The following is a 27,655-nucleotide window of genomic DNA, read 5'->3' as shown; positions in this document are numbered from 1 at the left end:
AACTCAAACAATTATACTGTTTAGTGCAATACTGGACAGGTATGTGTCTGTCCAAGTCAAATAACCATAATAGAATGCAGTGTCTATAAGGGTGTAAACAGCATGTATACACTAGCGGATAGCAATGGCGCCTGATGCGCATTTCGCCTGACTAGGCTTTCTCAAAGGCTAACCACTCAAAGGCTAATAATGGAGGTGCTACAGTACTAAGGATGTAATAATGCTGGTGCTGCAGTGCCAGGGGTATAATAATGGAGGTGCTACAATAATGCTGGTGCTACAATACTAGGGGTGTAATAATGCTGGTGCAACAATGCTAGCGGTGTAATAATGCTGGTGCAACAATACTAGGGGTGTAATAATGCTGGTGCTACAATACTAGGGGTGTAATAATGCTAGTGCTACATTCAGAGCCAGGGGTGTAATATGGCAGGTGCTATAGTGCCAGGGGTGTAATAATACAGGTGTTACAGTACCTTGGATGTAATAATACAGGTGCTGCAGTGCCAGGGGTGTAATAATACAGGCGTATAGGGCCAGGGATGTAATAATACAGGTGCTACAGTACCAGGGGTGTAATAATACAGGTGCTACAGTATCAGGGATGTAATAATGCAGGTGCTACAATACCAGGGGTGCAATAATACAGGTGCTACTGTGCCAGGGATGTAATAATGCAGGTGCTACAGTACCTGGGGTATAATAAGGCAGGTGCTATAGTGCCAGGGTTGTAATAATACAGGTGCTACAGTACCAGGGGTGTAATAATGCTGGTGCTACAGTACCAGGGGTGTAATAATACAGGTGCTACGGTGCCAGGCATGTAATAATACAGGTGCTACAGTACCAGGGATGTAATAATGCAGGTGCTACAGTGCCAGGGATATAATAATGCAGGTGCTACAGTGCCAGGGGTATAATAATGCAGGTGCTACAGTGCCAGGGATATAATAATGCAGGTGCTACCGTGCCAGGGGTATAATAATGCAGGTGCTACAGTGCCAGGGATGTAATAATGCAGGTGCTACAGTACCGGGGATGTAATTATGCAGGTGCTACAGTACCAGGGATGTTATAATGCAGGTGCTACAGTACCAGGGATGTAATAATGCAAGTGCTACGGTACCAGGGGTGTAATAATATAGGTGCTACAGTACCAGGGATGTAATAATGCAGGTGCTACGGTGCCAGGCATGTAATAATACAGGTGCTACAGTACCAGGGATGAAATAATGCAGGTGCTACAGTGCCAGGGATATAATAATGCAGGTGCTACAGTGCCAGGGGTATAATAATGCAGGTGCTAAAGTGCCAGGGATATAAAAATGCAGGTGCTACCGTGCCAGGGGTATAATAATGCAGGTGCTACAGTGCCAGGGATGTAATAATGCAGGTGCTACAGTACCAGGGATGTAATTATGCAGGTGCTACAGTACCAGGGATGTAATAATGCAGGTGCTACAGTACCAGGGGTGTAATAATGCTGGTGCTACAGTACCAGGGATGTAATAATGCAGGTGCTACAGTACCAGGGATGTAATAATACTGGTGCTACATACAGTACCAGGGGTGTAATAATGCTGGTGCTACAGTACCAGGGATGTAATAATGCAGGTGCTACAGTACCAGGGATGTAATAATGCTGGTGCTACATACAATACCAAGGATGTAATAATGCTGGTGTTACATACAGTACCAGGGGTGTAATAATGCCGGTGCTACAGTACCAGGGGTGTAATAATGCTGGTGCTACATACAGTACCAGGGGTGTAATAATGCTGGTGCTACATACAGTGTCAGGGGTGTAATAATGTTGATGCTACATACAGTACCAGGGGTGTAATAATGCTGGTGCTACAGTACCAGGGGTGTAATAATGCTGGTGCTACATACAGTACCAGGGGTGTAATAATGCTGTCGCTACAGTACCAGGGGTGTAATAATGCTGGTGCTACATACAGTACCAGGGGTGTAATAATGCTGGTGCTACATACAGTGCCAGGGGTGTAATAATGCTTGTGCCACATACAGTACCAGGGGTGTAATAATGCTGGTGCTACATACAGTACCAGGGATGTAATAATGCAGGTGCTACTACCAGGGGTGTAATAATGCTGGTGCTACATACAGTGCCAGGGGTGTAATAATGTTGATGCTACATACAGTGCCAGGGGTGTAATAATGCTGGTGCTACATACAGTACCAGGGGTGTAATAATGCTGGTGCTACATACAGTGCCAGGGGTGTAATAATGCTGGTGCTACATACAGTGCCAGGGGTGTAATAATGCTGGTGCTACAGTGCCAGGGGTATAATAATGTAGGTGATACAGTACCAGGGGTGTAATAATGTAGGTGATACAGTACCAGGGATGTAATAATGCTGGTGCTACAGTGTCAGGGGTATAATAATGTAGGTGATACAGTACCAGGGATGTAATAATGCTGGTGCTACAGTGGCAGGGGTATAATAATGTAGGTGATACAGTACCAGGGGTGTAATAATGTAGGTGATACAGTACCAGGGATGTAATAATGCTGGTGCTACAGTGCCAGGGGTATAATAATGTAGGTGATACAGTACCAGGGATGTAATAATGCTGGTGCTACAGTGGCAGGGGTATAATAATGTAGGTGATACAGTACCAGGGATGTAATAATGCTGGTGCTACAGTACCAGGGGTATAATAATGTAGGTGATACAGTACCAGGGGTGTAATAATGCTGGTGCTACAGTACCAGGGGTGTAATAATGCTGGTGCTACAATGCCAGGGGTATAATAATGGAGGTACTACAGTGCCAGGCTTGTAATAATGCTGATGCTACATACAGTACCGGGGTGTAATAATGCTGGTGATACATACAGTACTAGGGGTGTAATAATGCTGGTGCTACATACAGTACCAGGGGTGTAATAATGCTGGTGATACAGTACCAGGGATGTAATAATGCTGGTACTACAGTACCAGGGGTATAATAATGCTGGTGATACATACAGTACTAGGGGTGTAATAATGCTGGTGCTACATACAGTACCAGGGGTTTAATAATGCTGGTGATACAGTACCAGGGATGTAATAATGCTGGTACTACAGTACCAGGGGTATAATAATGTAGGTGATACAGTACCAGGGGTGTAATAATGCTGGTGCTACAGTACCAGGAGTGTAATAATGCTGGTGATACATACAGTACCAGGGGTGTAATAATGCTGGTGCTACATACAGTACCAGGGGTGTAATAATGCTGGTGATACAGTACCAGGGATGTAATAATGCTGGTGCTACAATGCCAGGGGTATAATAATGGAGATACTACAGTGCCAGGCGTGCAATAATGCTGATGCTACATACAGTACCGGGGTGTAATAATGCTGGTGATACATACAGTACCAGGGGTGTAATAATGCTGGTGCTACATACAGTGCCAGGGGTGTAATAATGCTTGTGCTACATACAGTACCAGGGGTGTAATAATGCTGGTGCTACATACAGTGCCAGGGGTGTAATAATGCTGGTGTTACAGTACCAGGGATGTAATAATGCTGGTGCTACAGTGCCAGGGGTATAATAATGGAGGTGCTACAGTACCATGGATGTAATAATGCTGATGCTACAGTGCCAGGGGTATAATAATGGAGGTGCTACAATAATGCTGGTGCTACAATACTAGGGGTGTAATAATGCTGGTGCAACAATACTAGGGGTGTAATAATGCTGGTGCAACAATACTAGGGGTGTACTAATGCTGGTGCTACAATACTAGGGGTGTAATAATGCTAGTGCTACATTCAGAGCCAGGGGTATAATATGGCAGGTGCTATAGTGCCAGGGTTGTAATAATACAGGTGTTACAGTACCATGGATGTAATAATACAGGTGCTACAGTACCAGGGGTGTAATAATACAGGTGCTACAGTATCAGGGATGTAATAATGCAGGTGCTACAATACCAGGGGTGCAATAATACAGGTGCTACTGTGCCAGGGATGTAATAATGCAGGTGCTACAGTACCTGGGGTATAATAAGGCAGGTGCTATAGTGCCAGGGTTGTAATAATACAGGTGCTACAGTACCAGGGATGTAATAATGCAGGTGCTACAGTACCAGGGATGTAATAATGCAGGTGCTACGGTACCAGGGGTGTAATAATACAGGTGCTACAGTACCAGGGATGTAAAAATGCAGGAGCTACGGTACCAGGGGTGTAATAATACAGGTGCTACAGTACCAGGGATGTAATAATGCAGGTGCTACAGTACCAGGGATGTAATAATGCAGGTGCTACGGTACCAAGGGTGTAATAATACAGGTGCTACGGTGCCAGGCATGTAATAATACAGGTGCTACAGTACCAGGGATGTAATAATGCAGGTGCTACAGTGCCAGGAATATAATAATGCAGGTGCTACAGTGCCAGGGGTATAATAATGCAGGTGCTACAGTGCCAGGGATATCATAATGCAGGTGCTACAGTGCCAGGGGTATAATAATGCAGGTGCTACAGTGCCAGGGATGTAATAATGCAGGTGCTACAGTACCATGGATGTAATAACGCAGGTGCTACAGTACCAGGGGTGTAATAATGCTGGTGCTACAGTACCAGGGATGTAATAATGCAGGTGCTACAGTACCAGGGATGTAATAATGCTGGTGCTACATACAGTAGCAGGGGTGTAATAATGCTGGTGCTACAGTACCAGGTATGTAATAATGCAGGTGCTACAGTACCAGGGATGTAATAATGCTGGTGCTACATACAATACCAAGGATGTAATAATGCTGGTGTTACACACAGTACCAGTGGTGTAATAATGCTGGTGCTACAGTACCAGGTATGTAATAATGCAGGTGCTACAGTACCAGGGATGTAATAATGCTGGTGCTACATACAATACCAAGGATGTAATAATGCTGGTGTTACATACAGTACCAGGGGTGTAATAATGCTGGTGCTACAGTACCAGGGGTGTAATAATGTTGGTGCTACATACAGTACCAGGGGTGTAATAAAGCTGGTGCTAGATACAGTGCCAGGGGTGTAATAATGTTGATGCTACATACAGTACCAGGGGTGTAATAATGCTTGTGCTACAGTACCAGGGGTATAATAATGCAGGTGCTACAGTGCCAGGGATGTGATAATGCAGGTGCTACAGTACCAGGGATGTAATTATGCAGGTGCTACAGTACCAGGGATGTAATAATTCAGGTGCTACAGTACCAGGGGTGTAATAATGCTGGTGCTACAGTACCAGGGATGTAATAATGCAGGTGCTACAGTACCAGGGATGTAATAATGCTGGTGCTACATACAGTACCAGGGGTGTAATAATGCTGGTGCTACAGTACCAGGGATGTAATAATGCAGGTGCTACAGTACCAGGGATGTAATAGTGCTGGTGCTACATACAATACCAAGGATGTAATAATGCTGGTGTTACATACAGTACCAGGGGTGTAATAATGCTGGTGCTACAGTACCAGGGGTGTAATAATGCTGGTGCTACATACAGTACCAGGGGTGTTATAATGCTGGTGCTACATACAATGCCAGGGGTGTAATAATGTTGATGCTACATACAGTACCAGGGGTGTAATAATACTGGTGCTACAGTACCAGGGGTGTAATAATGCTGGTGCTACAGTACCAGGGTTGTAATAATGCTGGTGCTACATACAGTACCAGGGGTGTAATAATGCTGGTGCTACATACAGTACCAGGGGTGTAATAATACAGGTGCTACAGTACCAGGGGTGTAATAATGCTGGTGCTACATACAGTGCCAGGGGTGTAATAATGTTGATGCTACATACAGTGCCAGGGGTGTAATAATGCTGGTGCTACATACAGTACCAGAGGTGTAATAATGCTGGTGCTACATACAGTGCCAGGGGTGTAATAATGCTGGTGCTACATACAGTGCCAGGGGTGTAATAATGCTGGTGCTACAGTGCCAGGGGTATAATAATGTAGGTGATACAGTACCAGGGGTGTAATAATGTAGGTGATACAGTACCAGGGATGTAATAATGCTGGTGCTACAGTGCCAGGGGTATAATAATGTAGGTGATACAGTACCAGGGATGTAATAATGCTGGTGCTACAGTGGCAGGGGTATAATAATGTAGGTGATACAGTACCAGGGATGTAATAATGCTGGTGCTACATACAGTACCAGGGGTGTAATAATGCTGGGGATACAGTACCAGGGATGTAATAATGCTGGTGCTACAGTGCCAGGGGTATAATAATGTAGGTGATACAGTACCAGGGGTGTAATAATGTAGGTGATACAGTACCAGGGATGTAATAATGCTGGTGCTACAGTGCCAGAGGTATAATAATTTAGGTGATACAGTACCAGGGATGTAATAATGCTGGTGCTACAGTGCCAGAGGTATAATAATGTAGGTGATACAGTACCAGGGGTGTAATAATGCTAGTGCTACATACAGTACCAGGGGTGTAATAATGCTGGTGATACAGTACCAGGGATGTAATAATGCTGGTGCTACAGTGGCAGGGGTATAATAATGTAGGTGATACAGTACCAGGGATGTAATAATGCTGGTGCTACAGTGCCAGGGGTATAATAATGTAGGTGATACAGTACCAGGGGTGTAATAATGTAGGTGATACAGTACCAGGGATGTAATAATGGTGGTGCTACAGTGGCAGGGGTATAATAATGTAGGTGATACAGTACCAGGGGTGTAATAATGCTGGTGATACATACAGTACCAGGGGTGTAATAATGCTGGTGCTACATACAGTACCAGGGGTGTAATAATGCTGGTGATACAGTACCAGGGATGTAATAATGCTGGTGCTACAGTACCAGGGGTGTAATAATGCTGGTGCTACAGTACCAGGGGTGTAATAATGCTGGTGATACATACAGTACCAGGGGTGTAATAATGCTGGTGCTACATACAGTACCAGGGGTGTAATAATGCTGGTGATACAGTACCAGGGATGTAGTAATGCTGGTGCTACAGTACCAGGGGTATAATAATGTAGGTGATACAGTACCAGGGATGTAATAATGCTGGTGCTACAGTACCAGGGGTATAATAATGTAGTTGATACAGTACCAGGGGTGTAATAATACTGGTGCTACAGTACCAGGGGTGTAATAATGCTGGTGCTACAATGCCAGGGGTATAATAATGGAGGCACTACAGTGCCAGGCGTGTAATAATGCTGGTGCTACATACAGTGCCAGGGGTGTAATAATGCTGGTGCTACATACAGTGCCAGGGGTGTAATAATGCTGGTGCTACAGTGCCAGGGGTATAATAATGTAGGTGATACAGTACCAGGGGTGTAATAATGTAGGTGATACAGTACCAGGGATGTAATAATGCTGGTGCTACAGTGCCAGGGGTATAATAATGTAGGTGATACAGTACCAGGGATGTAATAATGCTGGTGCTACAGTGGCAGGGGTATAATAATGTAGGTGATACAGTACCAGGGATGTAATAATGCTGGTGCTACAGTGCCAGGGGTATAATAATGTAGGTGATACAGTACCAGGGATGTAATAATGCTGGTGCTACAGTGGCAGGGGTATAATAATGTAGGTGATACAGTACCAGGGATGTAATAATGCTGGTGCTACATACAGTACCAGGGGTGTAATAATGCTGGGGATACAGTACCAGGGATGTAATAATGCTGGTGCTACAGTGCCAGGGGTATAATAATGTAGGTGATACAGTACCAGGGGTGTAATAATGTAGGTGATACAGTACCAGGGATGTAATAATGCTGGTGCTACAGTGCCAGAGGTATAATAATGTAGGTGATACAGTACCAGGGGTGTAATAATGCTAGTGCTACATACAGTACCAGGGGTGTAATAATGCTGGTGATACAGTACCAGGGATGTAATAATGCTGGTGCTACAGTGGCAGGGGTATAATAATGTAGGTGATACAGTACCAGGGATGTAATAATGCTGGTGATACAGTGCCAGGGGTATAATAATGTAGGTGATACAGTACCAGGGGTGTAATAATGTAGGTGATACAGTACCAGGGATGTAATAATGGTGGTGCTACAGTGGCAGGGGTATAATAATGTAGGTGATACAGTACCAGGGATGTAATAATGCTGGTGATACATACAGTACCAGGGGTGTAATAATGCTGGTGCTACATACAGTACCAGGGGTGTAATAATGCTGGTGATACAGTACCAGGGATGTAATAATGCTGGTGCTACAGTACCAGGGGTGTAATAATGCTGGTGCTACAGTACCAGGGGTGTAATAATGCTGGTGATACATACAGTACCAGGGGTGTAATAATGCTGGTGCTACATACAGTACCAGGGGTGTAATAATGCTGGTGATACAGTACCAGGGATGTAGTAATGCTGGTGCTACAGTACCAGGGGTATAATAATGTAGGTGATACAGTACCAGGGATGTAATAATGCTGGTGCTACAGTACCAGGGGTATAATAATGTAGTTGATACAGTACCAGGGGTGTAATAATACTGGTGCTACAGTACCAGGGGTGTAATAATGCTGGTGCTACAATGCCAGGGGTATAATAATGGAGGCACTACAGTGCCAGGCGTGTAATAATGCTGGTGCTACATACAGTGCCAGGGGTGTAATAATGCTGGTGCTACATACAGTGCCAGGGGTGTAATAATGCTGGTGCTACAGTGCCAGGGGTATAATAATGTAGGTGATACAGTACCAGGGGTGTAATAATGCTGGTGCTACAGTACCAGGGATGTAATAATGCTGGTGCTACAGTGCCAGGGGTATAATAATGTAGGTGATACAGTACCAGGGATGTAATAATGCTGGTGCTACAGTGGCAGGGGTATAATAATGTAGGTGATACAGTACCAGGGATGTAATAATGCTGGTGCTACAGTGCCAGGGGTATAATAATGTAGGTGATACAGTACCAGGGATGTAATAATGCTGGTGCTACAGTGGCAGGGGTATAATAATGTAGGTGATACAGTACCAGGGATGTAATAATGCTGGTGCTACATACAGTACCAGGGGTGTAATAATGCTGGGGATACAGTACCAGGGATGTAATAATGCTGGTGCTACAGTGCCAGGGGTATAATAATGTAGGTGATACAGTACCAGGGGTTTAATAATGTAGGTGATACAGTACCAGGGATGTAATAATGCTGGTGCTACAGTGCCAGAGGTATAATAATTTAGGTGATACAGTACCAGGGATGTAATAATGCTGGTGCTACAGTGGCAGAGGTATAATAATGTAGGTGATACAGTACCAGGGGTGTAATAATGCTAGTGCTACATACAGTACCAGGGGTGTAATAATGCTGGTGATACAGTACCAGGGATGTAATAATGCTGGTGCTACAGTGGCAGGGGTATAATAATGTAGGTGATACAGTACCAGGGATGTAATAATGCTGGTGCTACAGTGCCAGGGGTATAATAATGTAGGTGATACAGTACCAGGGGTGTAATAATGTAGGTGATACAGTACCAGGGATGTAATAATGGTGGTGCTACAGTGGCAGGGGTATAATAATGTAGGTGATACAGTACCAGGGATGTAATAATGCTGGTGATACATACAGTACCAGGGGTGTAATAATGCTGGTGCTACATACAGTACCAGGGGTGTAATAATGCTGGTGATACAGTACCAGGGATGTAATAATGCTGGTGCTACAGTACCAGGGGTGTAATAATGCTGGTGCTACAGTACCAGGGGTGTAATAATGCTGGTGATACATACAGTACCAGGGGTGTAATAATGCTGGTGCTACATACAGTACCAGGGGTGTAATAATGCTGGTGATACAGTACCAGGGATGTAGTAATGCTGGTGCTACAGTACCAGGGGTATAATAATGTAGGTGATACAGTACCAGGGATGTAATAATGCTGGTGCTACAGTACCAGGGGTATAATAATGTAGTTGATACAGTACCAGGGGTGTAATAATACTGGTGCTACAGTACCAGGGGTGTAATAATGCTGGTGCTACAATGCCAGGGGTATAATAATGGAGGCACTACAGTGCCAGGCGTGTAATAATGCTGGTGCTACATACAGTGCCAGGGGTGTAATAATGCTGGTGCTACATACAGTGCCAGGGGTGTAATAATGCTGGTGCTACAGTGCCAGGGGTATAATAATGTAGGTGATACAGTACCAGGGGTGTAATAATGTAGGTGATACAGTACCAGGGATGTAATAATGCTGGTGCTACAGTTCCAGGGGTATAATAATGTAGGTGATACAGTACCAGGGATGTAATAATGCTGGTGCTACAGTGGCAGGGGTATAATAATGTAGGTGATACAGTACCAGGGATGTAATAATGCTGGTGCTACATACAGTACCAGGGGTGTAATAATGCTGGGGATACAGTACCAGGGATGTAATAATGCTGGTGCTACAGTGCCAGGGGTATAATAATGTAGGTGATACAGTACCAGGGGTGTAATAATGTAGGTGATACAGTACCAGGGATGTAATAATGCTGGTGCTACAGTGCCAGAGGTATAATAATTTAGGTGATACAGTACCAGGGATGTAATAATGCTGGTGCTACAGTGGCAGAGGTATAATAATGTAGGTGATACAGTACCAGGGGTGTAATAATGCTAGTGCTACATACAGTACCAGGGGTGTAATAATGCTGGTGATACAGTACCAGGGATGTAATAATGCTGGTGCTACAGTGCCAGGGGTATAATAATGTAGGTGATACAGTACCAGGGATGTAATAATGCTGGTGCTACAGTGCCAGGGGTATAATAATGTAGGTGATACAGTACCAGGGGTGTAATAATGTAGGTGATACAGTACCAGGGATGTAATAATGGTGGTGCTACAGTGGCAGGGGTATAATAATGTAGGTGATACAGTACCAGGGATGTAATAATGCTGGTGATACATACAGTACCAGGGGTGTAATAATGCTGGTGCTACATACAGTACCAGGGGTGTAATAATGCTGGTGATACAGTACCAGGGATGTAATAATGCTGGTGCTACAGTACCAGGGGTGTAATAATGCTGGTGCTACAGTACCAGGGGTGTAATAATGCTGGTGATACATACAGTACCAGGGGTGTAATAATGCTGGTGCTACATACAGTACCAGGGGTGTAATAATGCTGGTGATACAGTACCAGGGATGTAGTAATGCTGGTGCTACAGTACCAGGGGTATAATAATGTAGGTGATACAGTACCAGGGATGTAATAATGCTGGTGCTACAGTACCAGGGGTATAATAATGTAGTTGATACAGTACCAGGGGTGTAATAATACTGGTGCTACAGTACCAGGGGTGTAATAATGCTGGTGCTACAGTGCCAGGGGTATAATAATGTAGGTGATACAGTACCAGGGGTGTAATAATGTAGGTGATACAGTACCAGGGATGTAATAATGGTGGTGCTACAGTGGCAGGGGTATAATAATGTAGGTGATACAGTACCAGGGATGTAATAATGCTGGTGATACATACAGTACCAGGGGTGTAATAATGCTGGTGCTACATACAGTACCAGGGGTGTAATAATGCTGGTGATACAGTACCAGGGATGTAATAATGCTGGTGCTACAGTACCAGGGGTGTAATAATGCTGGTGCTACAGTACCAGGGGTGTAATAATGCTGGTGATACATACAGTACCAGGGGTGTAATAATGCTGGTGCTACATACAGTACCAGGGGTGTAATAATGCTGGTGATACAGTACCAGGGATGTAGTAATGCTGGTGCTACAGTACCAGGGGTATAATAATGTAGGTGATACAGTACCAGGGATGTAATAATGCTGGTGCTACAGTACCAGGGGTATAATAATGTAGTTGATACAGTACCAGGGGTGTAATAATACTGGTGCTACAGTACCAGGGGTGTAATAATGCTGGTGCTACAATGCCAGGGGTATAATAATGGAGGCACTACAGTGCCAGGCGTGTAATAATGCTGGTGCTACATACAGTGCCAGGGGTGTAATAATGCTGGTGCTACATACAGTGCCAGGGGTGTAATAATGCTGGTGCTACAGTGCCAGGGGTATAATAATGTAGGTGATACAGTACCAGGGGTGTAATAATGTAGGTGATACAGTACCAGGGATGTAATAATGCTGGTGCTACAGTGCCAGGGGTATAATAATGTAGGTGATACAGTACCAGGGATGTAATAATGCTGGTGCTACAGTGGCAGGGGTATAATAATGTAGGTGATACAGTACCAGGGATGTAATAATGCTGGTGCTACATACAGTGCCAGGGGTGTAATAATGCTGGGGATACAGTACCAGGGATGTAATAATGCTGGTGCTACAGTGCCAGGGGTATAATAATGTAGGTGATACAGTACCAGGGGTGTAATAATGTAGGTGATACAGTACCAGGGATGTAATAATGCTGGTGCTACAGTGCCAGAGGTATAATAATTTAGGTGATACAGTACCAGGGATGTAATAATGCTGGTGCTACAGTGGCAGAGGTATAATAATGTAGGTGATACAGTACCAGGGGTGTAATAATGCTAGTGCTACATACAGTACCAGGGGTGTAATAATGCTGGTGATACAGTACCAGGGATGTAATAATGCTGGTGCTACAGTGGCAGGGGTATAATAATGTAGGTGATACAGTACCAGGGATGTAATAATGCTGGTGCTACAGTGCCAGGGGTATAATAATGTAGGTGATACAGTACCAGGGGTGTAATAATGTAGGTGATACAGTACCAGGGATGTAATAATGGTGGTGCTACAGTGGCAGGGGTATAATAATGTAGGTGATACAGTACCAGGGATGTAATAATGCTGGTGATACATACAGTACCAGGGGTGTAATAATGCTGGTGCTACATACAGTACCAGGGGTGTAATAATGCTGGTGATACAGTACCAGGGATGTAATAATGCTGGTGCTACAGTACCAGGGGTGTAATAATGCTGGTGCTACAGTACCAGGGGTGTAATAATGCTGGTGATACATACAGTACCAGGGGTGTAATAATGCTGGTGCTACATACAGTACCAGGGGTGTAATAATGCTGGTGATACAGTACCAGGGATGTAGTAATGCTGGTGCTACAGTACCAGGGGTATAATAATGTAGGTGATACAGTACCAGGGATGTAATAATGCTGGTGCTACAGTACCAGGGGTATAATAATGTAGTTGATACAGTACCAGGGGTGTAATAATACTGGTGCTACAGTACCAGGGGTGTAATAATGCTGGTGCTACAATGCCAGGGGTATAATAATGGAGGCACTACAGTGCCAGGCGTGTAATAATTCTGATGCTACATACAGTACCGGGGTGTAATAATGCTGGTGATACATACAGTACCAGGGGTGTAGTAATGCTGGTGCTACATACAGTGCCAGGGGTGTAATAATGCTGGTGTTACAGTACCAGGGATGTAATAATGCTGGTGCTACAGTGCCAGGGGTATAATAATGGAGGTGCTACAGTACCAGGGATGTAATAATGCTGGTGCTACAGTGCCAGGGGTATAATAATGGAGGTGCTACAGTACCAGGGGTGTAATAATGCTGGTGCTACATACAGTGCCAGGGGTATAATAATGGAGGTGCTACAGTACCAGGGATGTAATAATGCAGGTGATACAGTGCCAGGGGTGTAATAATGCTGGTGCTACATACAGTGCCAGGGGTGTAATAATGCTGGTGCTACAGTGCCAGGGGTATAATAATGTAGGTGATACAGTACCAGGGGTGTAATAATGTAGGTGATACAGTACCAGGGATGTAATAATGCTGGTGCTACAGTGCCAGGGGTATAATAATGTAGGTGATACAGTACCAGGGATGTAATAATGCTGGTGCTACAGTGGCAGGGGTATAATAATGTAGGTGATACAGTACCAGGGATGTAATAATGCTGGTGCTACATACAGTACCAGGGGTGTAATAATGCTGGGGATACAGTACCAGGGATGTAATAATGCTGGTGCTACAGTGCCAGGGGTATAATAATGTAGGTGATACAGTACCAGGGGTGTAATAATGTAGGTGATACAGTACCAGGGATGTAATAATGCTGGTGCTACAGTGCCAGAGGTATAATAATTTAGGTGATACAGTACCAGGGATGTAATAATGCTGGTGCTACAGTGGCAGAGGTATAATAATGTAGGTGATACAGTACCAGGGGTGTAATAATGCTAGTGCTACATACAGTACCAGGGGTGTAATAATGCTGGTGATACAGTACCAGGGATGTAATAATGCTGGTGCTACAGTGGCAGGGGTATAATAATGTAGGTGATACAGTACCAGGGATGTAATAATGCTGGTGCTACAGTGCCAGGGGTATAATAATGTAGGTGATACAGTACCAGGGGTGTAATAATGTAGGTGATACAGTACCAGGGATGTAATAATGGTGGTGCTACAGTGGCAGGGGTATAATAATGTAGGTGATACAGTACCAGGGATGTAATAATGCTGGTGATACATACAGTACCATGGGTGTAATAATGCTGGTGCTTCATACAGTACCAGGGGTGTAATAATGCTGGTGATACAGTACCAGGGATGTAATAATGCTGGTGCTACAGTACCAGGGGTGTAATAATGCTGGTGCTACAGTACCAGGGGTGTAATAATGCTGGTGATACATACAGTACCAGGGGTGTAATAATGCTGGTGCTACATACAGTACCAGGGGTGTAATAATGCTGGTGATACAGTACCAGGGATGTAGTAATGCTGGTGCTACAGTACCAGGGGTATAATAATGTAGGTGATACAGTACCAGGGATGTAATAATGCTGGTGCTACAGTACCAGGGGTATAATAATGTAGTTGATACAGTACCAGGGGTGTAATAATACTGGTGCTACAGTACCAGGGGTGTAATAATGCTGGTGCTACAATGCCAGGGGTATAATAATGGAGGCACTACAGTGCCAGGCGTGTAATAATGCTGATGCTACATACAGTACCGGGGTGTAATAATGCTGGTGATACATACAGTACCAGGGGTGTAGTAATGCTGGTGCTACATACAGTGCCAGGGGTGTAATAATGCTGGTGCTACAGTGCCAGGGGTATAATAATGGAGGTGCTACAGTACCAGGGATGTAATAATGCTGGTGCTACAGTGCCAGGGGTATAATAATGGAGGTGCTACAGTACCAGGGGTGTAATAATGCTGGTGCTACATACAGTGCCAGGGGTATAATAATGGAGGTGCTACAGTACCAGGGATGTAATAATGCAGGTGATACAGTACCAGGGGTGTAATAATGCTGGTGCTACATACAGTGCCAGGCGTGTAATAATGTAGGTGATACAGTACCAGGGGTGTAATAATGTAGGTGATACAGTACCAGGGGTGTAATAATGTAGGTGATACAGTACCAGGCGTTTAATAATGTAGGTGATACGGTACCAAGGGTGTAATAATGTAGGTGATACAGTACCAGGCATGTAATAATGTAAGTGATACAGTACCAGGGATGTAATAATGCTGGTGCTACAGTGCCAGGGGTATAATAATGTAGGTGATACAGTACCAGGGATGTAATAATGCTGGTGCTACAGTGGCAGGGGTATAATAATGTAGGTGATACAGTACCAGGCGTGTAATAATGTAGGTGATACAGTACCAGGGGTGTAATAATGCTGGTGCTACATACAGTGCCAGGCGTGTAATAATGTAGGTGATACAGTACCAGGGGTGTAATAATGTAGGTGATACAGTACCAGGCGTGTTATAATGTAGGTGATACAGTACCAGGGGTGTAATAATGTAGGTGATACAGTACCAGGCGTGTAATAATGTAGGTGATACAGTACCAGACGTGTAATAATGTAGGCGATACGGTACCAGGCGTGTAATAATGTAGGTGATACAGTACCAGGGTTGTAATAATGTAGGTGATACAGTACTAGGGGTGTAATAATGTATGTGATACAGTACCAGGGGTGTAATAATGTAGGTGATACAGTACCAGGGGTGTAATAATGCAGTTGATACAGTACCAGGGGTGTAATAATGCTGGTGCTACATACAGTGCCAGGCGTGTAATAATGCAGGTGCTACATACAGTACAAGGGGTGTAATAATGCTGGTTCTACAGTTCCAAATATGTAATAATTATATATATCTATCTGACTGTCTGTATGTCTGTCTATGTAGCTACCTATCTGTCTCCCTCTCTATCTATCTATCTATCTATCTATCTCTGTCTATCTAAATCTATCTGTCTGTCTGTCTATCTCTTGTAAGTTGCAGTAAAGTATGAAGCTATGTTATCACTTCTCTTCAGATGCTCGCTGCCAGCCCAGGTTCTCCTAAAACATATCCAGAAACAAGAAATATTGAATGGGATGCAAGCTGCTCTTTTCCTCTGTGAAAGATGCCTTATTTCAACTCCACGATAAAAAGCTCACAATGGTATAGCATGTTTCAAATAAAATGGTAGGCGCACAAACAGGTCATACTCACAGGATTTCAGTTTTAAATCAGCCTTTTATTAAAACCAACACACGGGTATCTTCAGATGCAGCTTCAGATTTTATTAAAATATAGCTCAGCGCGTTTCGCTAAAACAAGCCTTTCTCAAGAGCATAAAATCAATAAATGTCAAAGCAAGTTGGATCTGAAGATACCCTTGTGATGGTTTTAATAAAAGGCTGATTTAAAACTGAAATCCTGTGAGTATGACCTGTTTGTGCGCCAACCATTTTATTTAAAACGTGCAACACCAGTCTGAGCTTTTTTATTTTGCAGGTGAAAGAAGGCAGGTTTCACAGAGGAAAATAGCAGCTTGCATCCTCTGAGATGACACAGCACTGCCACATTCAATATTTCTTGTGTCTGTCTATCTCTGTCAGTCTATTTATCTGTTTCTCTGTTTGTCTATTTATTTATTTTTACTGGTAAAAATATATAAATATTCTAGTGTACCATTTACAAGGCAACATTATCTACACAGTATTTTTATTTGTGTATTTTCATATTTTCATCAAAGTGTACTTAGCTGTGTTTTATGTAATGTATATATCACATTGCAAATCCTATAGACAAAATAAGTATTTTTTTTATCTTTTTCTTTATCACACTGAAGCTTTCCATATTTGTACATTTATTATAAGAAGCTTATGGAAAAAAAGGTAATATTAAAAATACAGTTAGAGAATTGCAGCACCTATAGGAAGGTCAGTCTACTTGATTTTTTTATTGTTTAAAAAGATAGATAACACCTTTACTACCCATTACCCAGGTTTACATAACCAAGATGGTTATATTAATATACTTTATAACCTCTAAGTTTTCCTGTTTCTCTGTGCTTTTTATTAGCTTTTTAAATCTTATACAACAGCTAGATAGTGCTAGTGCATGTGTGCTATATAGATAACATAATGCTTACTCCTGTGGAGAATGAGAATGGCTTTACAAGAACAAGCACTAATTGGCTAAAATGCAAGATTGTAAAATGCACTGAGATAAGGGGCAGTCTGCAGGGGATTAGATACAAGGTAAACATAGAGGTAAAAGTATATTAATATATCAGTGTTGGTTATGCAAAACTGGGGAATGGGTGATAAAGGTATTATCTATCTTTTTAAACAATAACAATTTTCAAGTAGACTGTCCCTTTAACAATATATTTCCTTGCAAACCGTAGACAAAGTAGAACTGACATTAGTATCTTTAACAAACATTAAAAACTATGTTGAGAATTAAAGATTTATTGACTTACATTCTAGAACAACCTGGGACTAGGGGGAAGTCCCTGCAACTTGGAAACAGTGAAAATGGGTGGAGTCAGAGTGATCCATAGGCGGAGCTGGGTGTTTCTTGGTGGATTTGTGTGACTGGGACTGGTGGAAGGGCAATGGGATAGAGATTTCTAAAGGTTTAGCATTCTTTAATCCCCTTCGGCTAAATGGACGTACCATTATGTCATGAAAAAAAGAACCCTTGTGATGTAATGGTACTTCCTTACTATTTAGCCTCCTTAGAAGTCAGAAACAATTATTAGTAAGTAAATAAAATACAAAAATACTCTTAACAGTGTACTAGAAGACAGCTTCCACTACTGGGAGCTGAGGGGGGGGTGGGTGTTAGAGAGCTACTTGGGAAGGATCAGGGGTGTGTGACTGTTGAGGATGAATCTCAACATTGCAGGAAAAAATAATTATAAAAAATTTAAAAAAGCACTAAACCGCCTTCTAATTACCAAAAAGCAATGGCAAAGCCATGCATGCCTGGTATTTCTTAGCAAAGGAGAGGAGCTTTTACAACAATTTGTGTTATGACTGCACAAGCTGTGTGTAAATTATTTCAGTGAGAAACCCAAAGTTTGTGAAAAAGTTAACATTTTTTATGTATGACCGTATTTGGCAGTAAAATGGTGGCATGAAATATACCAAATGGGCCTAGATCAATACCTTGAGTTTTCTACTTAAAAAAAAGTATATAATTTTCACAGGTAAATAAAAAAAAAAACCAAGGTTCTTTTTCTGTAGTGATAGCGAAAATGCTAAAAATTCTCCGGTATTTTGGGCAAATTTTTCTCTGAAATTCACAGTTAAAGTGAAATGTGAATGAAATGTGTACTGATAATATTGATGACTTTTTCACAGACTATTTTTATTTTTTATAAAATAATATTATTTTTATAATCTTTTTATTCTCCCGAAAGATATAAAATCCCGAAAGATATTAAAATGGGTTTAGCACCAGTCTTTATATTTGTGTAGAATATGTGTTTTATAACCTTTTGAGGTAATTTTTTTGTTTATGTGGAAAGTTTGCTAAGCAAGTGTAAAAATGTGCATTTTCAATAAATAAAATTAAAACTTCGCACATACGGTAAATCATTTATAATAGGGGAGTTCAAGTCTTTTCGCCTTTTCGTCACACTGGAAATCATTTTTCCTCATGGGACTGCCAAGCAGATTTTAGATTTTCTGTTAATCAAAACAAAAACACAAACTTTTACTTAAAAATAAACCTGGAATAAAAAGTACCTCACACAAATGTCAGCATCTGTCTGGCAACTTGCTGCAGTGAGAGGGGAAAATAACTGGGCCTGTTGCATCTGGTACAAGAGTTAGATTAAAATTAAATAAATACATTATAGCCAAGTACAAAACATCTCAGCCCTAAGTCTAATATTGGTAGCCAATAGGAGATAAAATCACTGAGCTGGGGTTGTTACTATTACTAGTAGTCACAGGAGTACATTAGCTGCTGTCTAGCATAAATGTGGTTAAAGGGACATGAAACCCAAAAACTTTCTTTCATGTTTCAGATAGAGCACACAATTTTAAACTTTCTAGTTTACTTGTATTATCTAATTTGCTTTGTTCTCTTGGTATCCTTTGTTGAACAGCATATCTAAATAGGCTTAGTAGCTGGGGGCTAGCTACTGATTGGTGGTTGCATATATATATCTGTTATTATTGACTTACCAATGTCTTCAGCTAGCTCCCAGTATAGCATTTCTGCTCCTTCAATAAAGTATACTAAGAGAATAAAGCAAAACTGATCAAATAAATTGGAAAGTTGTTTAACCTTTTAACGCCGTTGTGACGTTCTATTCTGTCCTAACCGCACCGGGCTTTAGCGCCATTAGGACGGAATAGAACGTCCTAACCGTTTGCCTGTCCTGAAGCCAACGGCGTTTCCAGGAGGCGATTGCGGTCTGTAGGGAATGCCTAGCATCATAGGGACGCCCCCCTGACCCAGTCCCATCATTGAAATCCCGTGATCGCATGCACGATCACAGGATATCAATTTTTTATATCGGAACGTTGTTCCGATGTAGACAAATTAACCCGGTCAACAAAGGGTTAAAATGCTTTGTCCGAATCATGAAAGAGAAAATTTGTGTTTCAAGTCCTATAAATCATTATTCTCTTAGACAGTACCGATGTATCCATTAGTTATGGTGTCTATGACCTACTATAATTTTAGGGTCCAACAAAGATATTTTAACTTTTTTTTAAATTCAGAAGGAAGGAAGAAATAATTTTTGAGGTCAAAGAAAATGTTTTAATTTTTTTCTCACATCCAATTCCCTAATCTACATAAATAATAAAGCAGATTTCCCAGACCCAAATTTAGGACACCTCAAAAATGTTGAGAAGGTGGTGACAAAAATATCTATTGATTTATTACTAGCTGTGAGCAGAAATAATTAGTTGTTAGTGTAAGCCACACCAGCACTATTACATTTGCACAGAGTAATTCAGCTAACAAGACAGACATCCCCACATACCACAGCAAACTGAATAACCACACCTGCTGACCTATACATTAAAGGGACAGTCTAGTCAAAATTAAACTTTCATGATTCAGATAGGGCATGCAATTTTAAACAACTTTCCGATTTACTTTAAACATCAAATTTGCTTTGTTCACTTGGTATTCTTTGTGGAAAGCTAAACCTAGGTAGACTCATATGCTAATTTCTAAGCCGTTGAAGGCCGCCTCTTATCTCAGTGCATTTTGACAGTTAGGCACTGCTAGTTCATGTTTGTTATATAGATAACACTGTGCTCACTGTGCTATTTAAGAGTCAGCACTAATTGGCTAAAATGCAAGTCTGCCAAAACAAATGAAATTACGGGGCAGTCTGCAGAGGCTTAGATACAAGGTAATCACAGAGGTAAAAAGTGTATTTATATAACAGTGTTGGTTATACAACACTGGGGAACAAGTAATAAAGGGACTATCTATCTTTTAAAAGAATACAAATTCTGGAGTAGACTGTCCCTTTAATATGACATTAATGTTCGCTCACATTCTCTGGTGGGACTTTACTGTCTGTTTGAGATTGTGAGATGGCCCAAAATAAGCGCTGCTTATTTAGTACTAAAATCATAATACTCATTTTGGGCCATATCACGCCAAATAAGTAGCGCAACAGTCTGCAAGACAAATTCGGGACACCTGAAAAATTAGAGACAGACGTCCCAAATTTTGGACTTTCCCAAAATAGTTTGCCCGCCTGATCACCTTTTAATATGCCTCCTGAAGTCCTGAACCTGCCTCCGTGCATTTGCCAGTGACACTGCCCGGCATTTTATGTCAGCGCACAGCAGCACAGGATCAGCCTCAGATCATGGCGTGAAGTTCACAGTTGGGGTGATCCATTATGCAGGGAGGTCTGGTGTCCCCTTTAGTGATGCCAGAGCTTAGCAATAGGTACCAGCAAATAGATAGCTAATAGGATGCCCACTTAGCCCCAGTGCAGCTTACTTGTGAAATACATGATAATGATAGCCTGGCTTACAGTCAGACAAAGCACGCTGCAGACTTATCTAAGCTAACCCTGCTACATACCTTTCCCTAATCTTTTTCAACAAATAACAACTGCAAAACAACACACTTTATACAAGCATCATGACTGTGACAAGCCTTGTCAGATGCAAAGTCAAGCATCCAAGTGAGGCAAGTGGTTGGTGGAGTTTAGCTACTGAAAAACAAATACAGCAAACAACATGTTAAATTATTTTAACATTGTTTAGACTTAGCTGATGTTATTCTATAACAAAGCAACAGAAATGTCTTGCAATTGGAAGGTGTTTACTTTCCCTTTAAGGGGTTTGTTCTGCACCTGCAAAACAATGCATTTTTTTTAACAATTATCTTATGTAGGACATACATTTTAAAGTGTAAATTAAAATAAAATGGCTGTAATATCCCCTTAAAGGGATAATGTACTGTAGAACTGGTTTCCCATTAAAGGGACAGTTTACTCAAAAACGAATATAATTTTAAACACAAGTTAATTTAATTGTAACCAAAGTATTCCTTTTTTTATTTAGTAATATATGCACAAAATTATATTTTAAAATTTCCATTTTTTAAACTATAAGCGATGCCCATCATAATATTTTGTGGCCGTGCAGCCAGACCATCGCCACTGCTTCCTCTAAGTGCGCATGCGCCTCCCATGGTGGTGACATCACTGCAAGTGTGAACACAGACTTGCGATGCATAAAAAGCACTTTTCTTCGGTGCCAGATTTAAAATACTCTAATGATCAATACTTTTATATTGCACTACTAGTAAATAATGTGTGGTGCACTTGGAGAATTTTGCGCATTCGCATACGTCATTACTTATTCGTGCATCTAGTTAATTGCACACAAGTGATTAGATGGGGGCGGGCTGAGAAAGCACTGTTGCCCAACCCTTTCAACCGGGTGTTCCGGGAGCATTGAGGACTCCATGTAACTAAGAAAATGAAAAAGGTAATACATATATTTCTACATATCCAATCATCTGTATACATTGGCATCTATTTATCAAGCTGTCAACTTACCTGCATTCGACGGCACCAATATGCTTGCCTAAGATTGCCTAACATCTCTGCCGCGGACCTGAATACGTTCTCCAAAATTATCAAAAAAGCCGCGCACCACGTACGGGTGCGATGAGCAGTAGACTGTTGTTAACTAACAGTCATCGATCTCGCCGCTCTTCGGCTTTTTTACAGCTTTCTTGGTACCCTGTCACTAAACACCCACACTATACTATACTGTTTTACCCCCTAAACCGCCGCTCCCGGACCCCACCGCAACTAAATAAAGTGTTTAACCCCTAAACCACCGCTCACGGACCCCGCCACAACTAAATAAACTTATTAACCCCTAAACCGCTGCTCCCGGAGCCCATCACCACCTACATTATACTTATTAACCCCTAATCTGCCGTCCCCTACACCGCCACCACCTACATTATACTTATTAACCCCTAATCTTCCGCCCCTACACCACCTCCACCCACATTATACTTATTAACCCCTAATCTTCCGCCCCACCTACATTATACTTATTAACCCCTAATCTTCTGCCCCCTACACCACTGCCACCTACATTATACTTATTAACCCCTAATCTTCTGCCCCCTACACCACCGCCACCTACATTATATTTATTAACCCCTAATCTGCCCCCCTACACCACCGCCACCTACATTATATTTATTAACCCCTAATCTGCCGCCCCCTACACCGCCGCCACTATATTAAATTTATTAACCCCTAAACCTCTAACCTCTAACCCTAACACCCCCTAACTTAAATATAATTTAAAAAAATATAAATAAATATTCCTATCATTAAATAAATTATTCCTATTAAAAACTAAATACTTACCTGTAAAATAAACCCTAGCGGCTAGATTTAGAGTTTGACGTTAGCCGTCAAAACCAGCGTTAGAGGCTCCTAACGCTGGTTTTGTCCTACCACTGGTATTTAGAGTCTTGTAGGTAAGGGTCTAACCCTCACTTTCCAGCCGCGACTTTTCCATACCGCAGATCCCCCTACGCCAATTGCGTATCCTATCTTTTCAATGGGATCTTTCTAACGCCGGTATTTAGAGTCTTGGCTGAAGTGAGCGGTAGAGCCTCTACCGACAAAACTCCAGCCACAGAAAAAAGTCAGGAGTTAAGAGCTTTCTGGGCTAACGCCGGTTCATAAAGCTCTTAACTACTGTGCTCTAAAGTACACTAACACCCATAAACTACCTATGTACCCCTAAACCGAGGCCCCCCCACATCGCCACCACTCTAATAAAAAATTTTAACCCCTAATCTGCCGACCGCACAACGCCGCAACCTACATTATCCCTATGTACCCCTAATCTGCTGCCCCTAACACCGCCAACCCCTATATTATATTTATTAACCCCTAATCTGCCACCACCAACGTCGCTGCTACCTTACCTACAATTATTAATAGCTATTAAATAGTTAATAACTATTTAATAGCTACCTAGTTAAAATAATTACAAAATTACCTGTAAAATAAATCCTAACCTAAGTTACAATTAAACCTAACACTACACTATCAATAAATTAATTAAATAGAATACCTACAATTAAATCTAACACTACACTATCAATAAATTAATTACATGAAATACCTACAAATAAATACAATTAAATAAACTAACTAAAGTACAAAAAATAAAAAAAGCTAAGTTACAAAAAATAGAAAAATTAATTACAAACATAATAAAAATATTACAACAATTTTAAGCTAATTACACCTACTCTCAGCCCCTAATAAAAGAACAAAGCCCCCCAAAATAAAAAAATGCCCTACCCTATTCTAAAATTAAAATAGAACAGCTCTTTTACCTTACCAGCCCTTAAAAGGGCCTTTTGCGGGGCATGCCCCAAAGAATTCAGCTCTTTTGCCTGTAAAAATAAACACAATACCCCCCTCCCCCAATATTACAACCCACCACCCACATACCCCTAATCTAACCCAAACCCCCCTTAAATAAACCTAACCCTAAGCCCCTGAAGATCTTCCTACCTTATCTTCACCACACCGGGTATCTATCACCGATCCGTCCAGGCTCCGAAATCTTCATCCAAGCCCAAGCAGGGGCTGGAGATCCATCATCCGGCTGAAGTCTTCTATCAAGCGGCAAGAAGAAGTCCAGAAGAGGCTCCAAAGTCTTCATCCTATCCGGGCAGAAGAGGAGATCCGGACCAGCAACCATCTTCATCCAAGCGGCATCTTCTATCTTCATCCGATGATTGGATCAGCCAATCGGATTGAATTTGAATTCCATCAGCCAATCAGATTTTTCCTACCTTAATTCCGATTGGCTGATAGAATCCTATCAGCCAATCGGAATTCGAGGGACGCTTTTCTATTTTAATTTTAGAATAGGGTAGTGCATTTTTTTATTTTGGGGGGCTTTGTTATTTTATTAGGGGTCTTAGAGTAGGTGTAATTAGCTTAAAATTGTTGTAATATTTTTATTATGTTTGTAATTAATTTTTTTATTTTTTGTAACTTAACTTTTTTATTTTTTGTACTTTAGTTAGTTTATTTATTTGTATTTATTTGTAGGTATTTTATTTAATTAATTTATTGATAGTGTAGTGTTAGATTTAATTGTAGATAATTGTAGGTATTTTATTTAATTAATTTATTGATAGTGTAGTGTTAGGTTTAATTGTAACTTAGGTTAGGATTTATTTTACAGGTAATTTTGTAATTATTTTAACTAGGTAGCTATTAAATAGTTATTAACTATTTAATAGCTATTGTACCTGGTTAAAATAATTACAAAGTTGCCTGTAAAATAAATATTATTCCTAAAATAGCTACAATATAATTATAATTTATATTGTAGCTATATTAGGGTTTATTTTACAGGAAGTATTTAGCTTTAAATAGGAATAATTTATTTAATAAGAGTTAATTTATTTCGTTAGATGTAAATTATATTTAACTTAGGGGGGTGTTAGTGTTAGGGTTAGACTTAGCTTTAGGGGTTAATACATTTATTAGAGTAGCGGTGAGGTCCGGTCGGCAGATTAGGGGTTAATACTTGAAGTTAGGTGTCAGCGATGTTAGGGAGGGCAGATTAGGGGTTAATACTATTTATTATAGGGTTAGTGAGGCGGATTAGGGGTTAATACATTTATTATAGTAGCGGTGAGTTCCGGTCGGCAGATTAGGAGTTAATTATTGTAGGTAGCTGGCGGCGACGTTGTGGGGGGCAGATTAGGGGTTAATAAATATAATATAGGGGTCGGTGGTGTTAGGGGCAGCAGATTATGGGTTAAAAATAATATGCAGGGGTCAGCAATAGTGGGGACAGCAGATTAGGGGTTAATAAGTGTAAGGTTAGGGGTGTTTAGACTCGGGGTAGATGTTAGAGTGTTAGGTGCAGACTTAGAAACTGTTTCCCCATAGGAAACAATGGGGCTGCGTTAGGAGCTGAACGCTGCTTTTTTGCAGGTGTTAGGTTTTTTTTCAGCTCAAACGGCCCCATTGTTTCCTATGGGGAAATCGTGCACGAGCACGTTTTTGAAGCTGGCCGCGTCCGTAAGCACCGCTGGTATTGAGAGTTGCAATGGCAGTAAATATGCTATACGCTCCCTTTTTGGAGCCTAACGCAGCCCTTCTGTGAACTCTAAATACCAGCGGTATTTAAAAGGTGCGGGGGAAAAAAAGCCAGTGTTAGCTACGCGGGTCGTTACCGACAAAACTCTAAATCTAGCCGTAAGATAGCTACAATATAACTAATAGTTACATTGTAGCTATCTTAGGATTTATTTTTATTTTACAGGCAACTTTGTATTTATTTTAACTAGGTAGAATAGTTATTTAATAGTTATTAACTATTTAATAACTTCCTAGTTAAAATAAATACAAATTTACCTGTAAGATAAAACCTAACCTAAGTTACACTAACACTACACTATAATTAAATAAATTCCCTAAACTAAATACAATTAAATAAAATTATCTAAAGTACAAAAACAAACACTAAATTACAGAAAATAAAAAGCAAATTACAAGATTTTTAAACTAATTACACCTAATCTAATCCCCCTAACAAAATAAAAAAGCCCCCCAAAATAAAAAAGCCCTACCCTACACTAAATTACAAATAGCCATTAAAAGAGCCTTTTGCTGGGCATTGCCCCAAAGTAATCAGCTCTTTTACCTGTAAAAAAAAAATTACAACCCCCCCAACATTAAAGCCCACCACCCACACAACCAACCCTACCCTAAAACCCACCCAATCCCCCCTTAAAAAACCTAACACTAACCCCTTGAAGATCACCCTACCTTGAGAAGTCTTCACCCAACCGGGCCGAAGTCCTCAACAAAGCCGGCAGAAGTGGTCCTCCAGACGGGCAGAAGTCTTCATCCAGACGGCATCTTCTATCTTCATTCATCCTTTAAGTGACGTCATCCAAGATGGCGTGTCTTCAATTCCGATTGGCTGATAAAATTATATCAGCCAATCGGAATTAAGGTAGGAAAAATCCTATTGTCTGATGCAATCAGCCAATAGGATTGAAGTTCAATCCTATTGGCTGATCCAATCAGCCAATAGAATGCAAGCTCAATCCTATTGGCTGAATTCTATCAGCCAATCGGAATTGAAGGGACGCCATCTTGTATGACGTCACTTAAAGGACCCGCCATTGTTGAAGAAGACTCCGGATGAAGAGGATGCTCCGCGTCGGATGTCTTAAAGATGGAGCCGCTCCGTGCCAGATGGATGAAGATAGAAGATGCCGTCTGGATGAAGACTTCTGCCCGTCTGGAGGACCACTTCTGCCGGCTTCGTTGAGGACTTCGGCCCAGTTGGGTGAAGACTTCTCAAGGTAGGGTGATCGTCAAGGGGTTAGTATTAGGTTTTTTAAGGGGGGATTGGGTGGGTTTTAGAGTAGGGTTGGTTGTGTGGGTGGTGGGTTTTAATGTTGGGGGTTGTCATTTTTTTTACAGGTAAAAGAGCTGATTACTTTGGGGCAATGTCCCTCAAAAGGCCCTTTTAAGGGCTATTTGTAATTTAGTGTAGGATAGGGCTTTTTTATTTTGGGGGGGGTTAGATTAGTTGTAATTAGTTTTAAAATCTTGTAATTTGTTTTTTATTTTCTGTAATTTAGTGTTTGTTTTTGTACTTTAGATAATTTTATTTAATTTTATTTAATTGTATTTAGTTTAGGGAATTTATTTAATTATAGTGTACTGTTAGGTGTTAGTGTAACTTAGGTTAGGTTTTATTTTACAGGTAAATTTGTATTTATTTTAACTAGGAAGTTATTAAATAGTTAATAACTATTTAATAACTATTCTACCTAGTTAAAATAAATACAAAGTTGCCTGTAAAAT

This window comes from Bombina bombina, chromosome 11 (assembly GCF_027579735.1).
Source record: "Bombina bombina isolate aBomBom1 chromosome 11, aBomBom1.pri, whole genome shotgun sequence".
Lineage (NCBI taxonomy): Eukaryota > Metazoa > Chordata > Amphibia > Anura > Bombinatoridae > Bombina > Bombina bombina.
The sequence above is the reverse complement of the archived record's forward strand: the minus strand, read 5'-3'. Positions refer to the sequence as shown.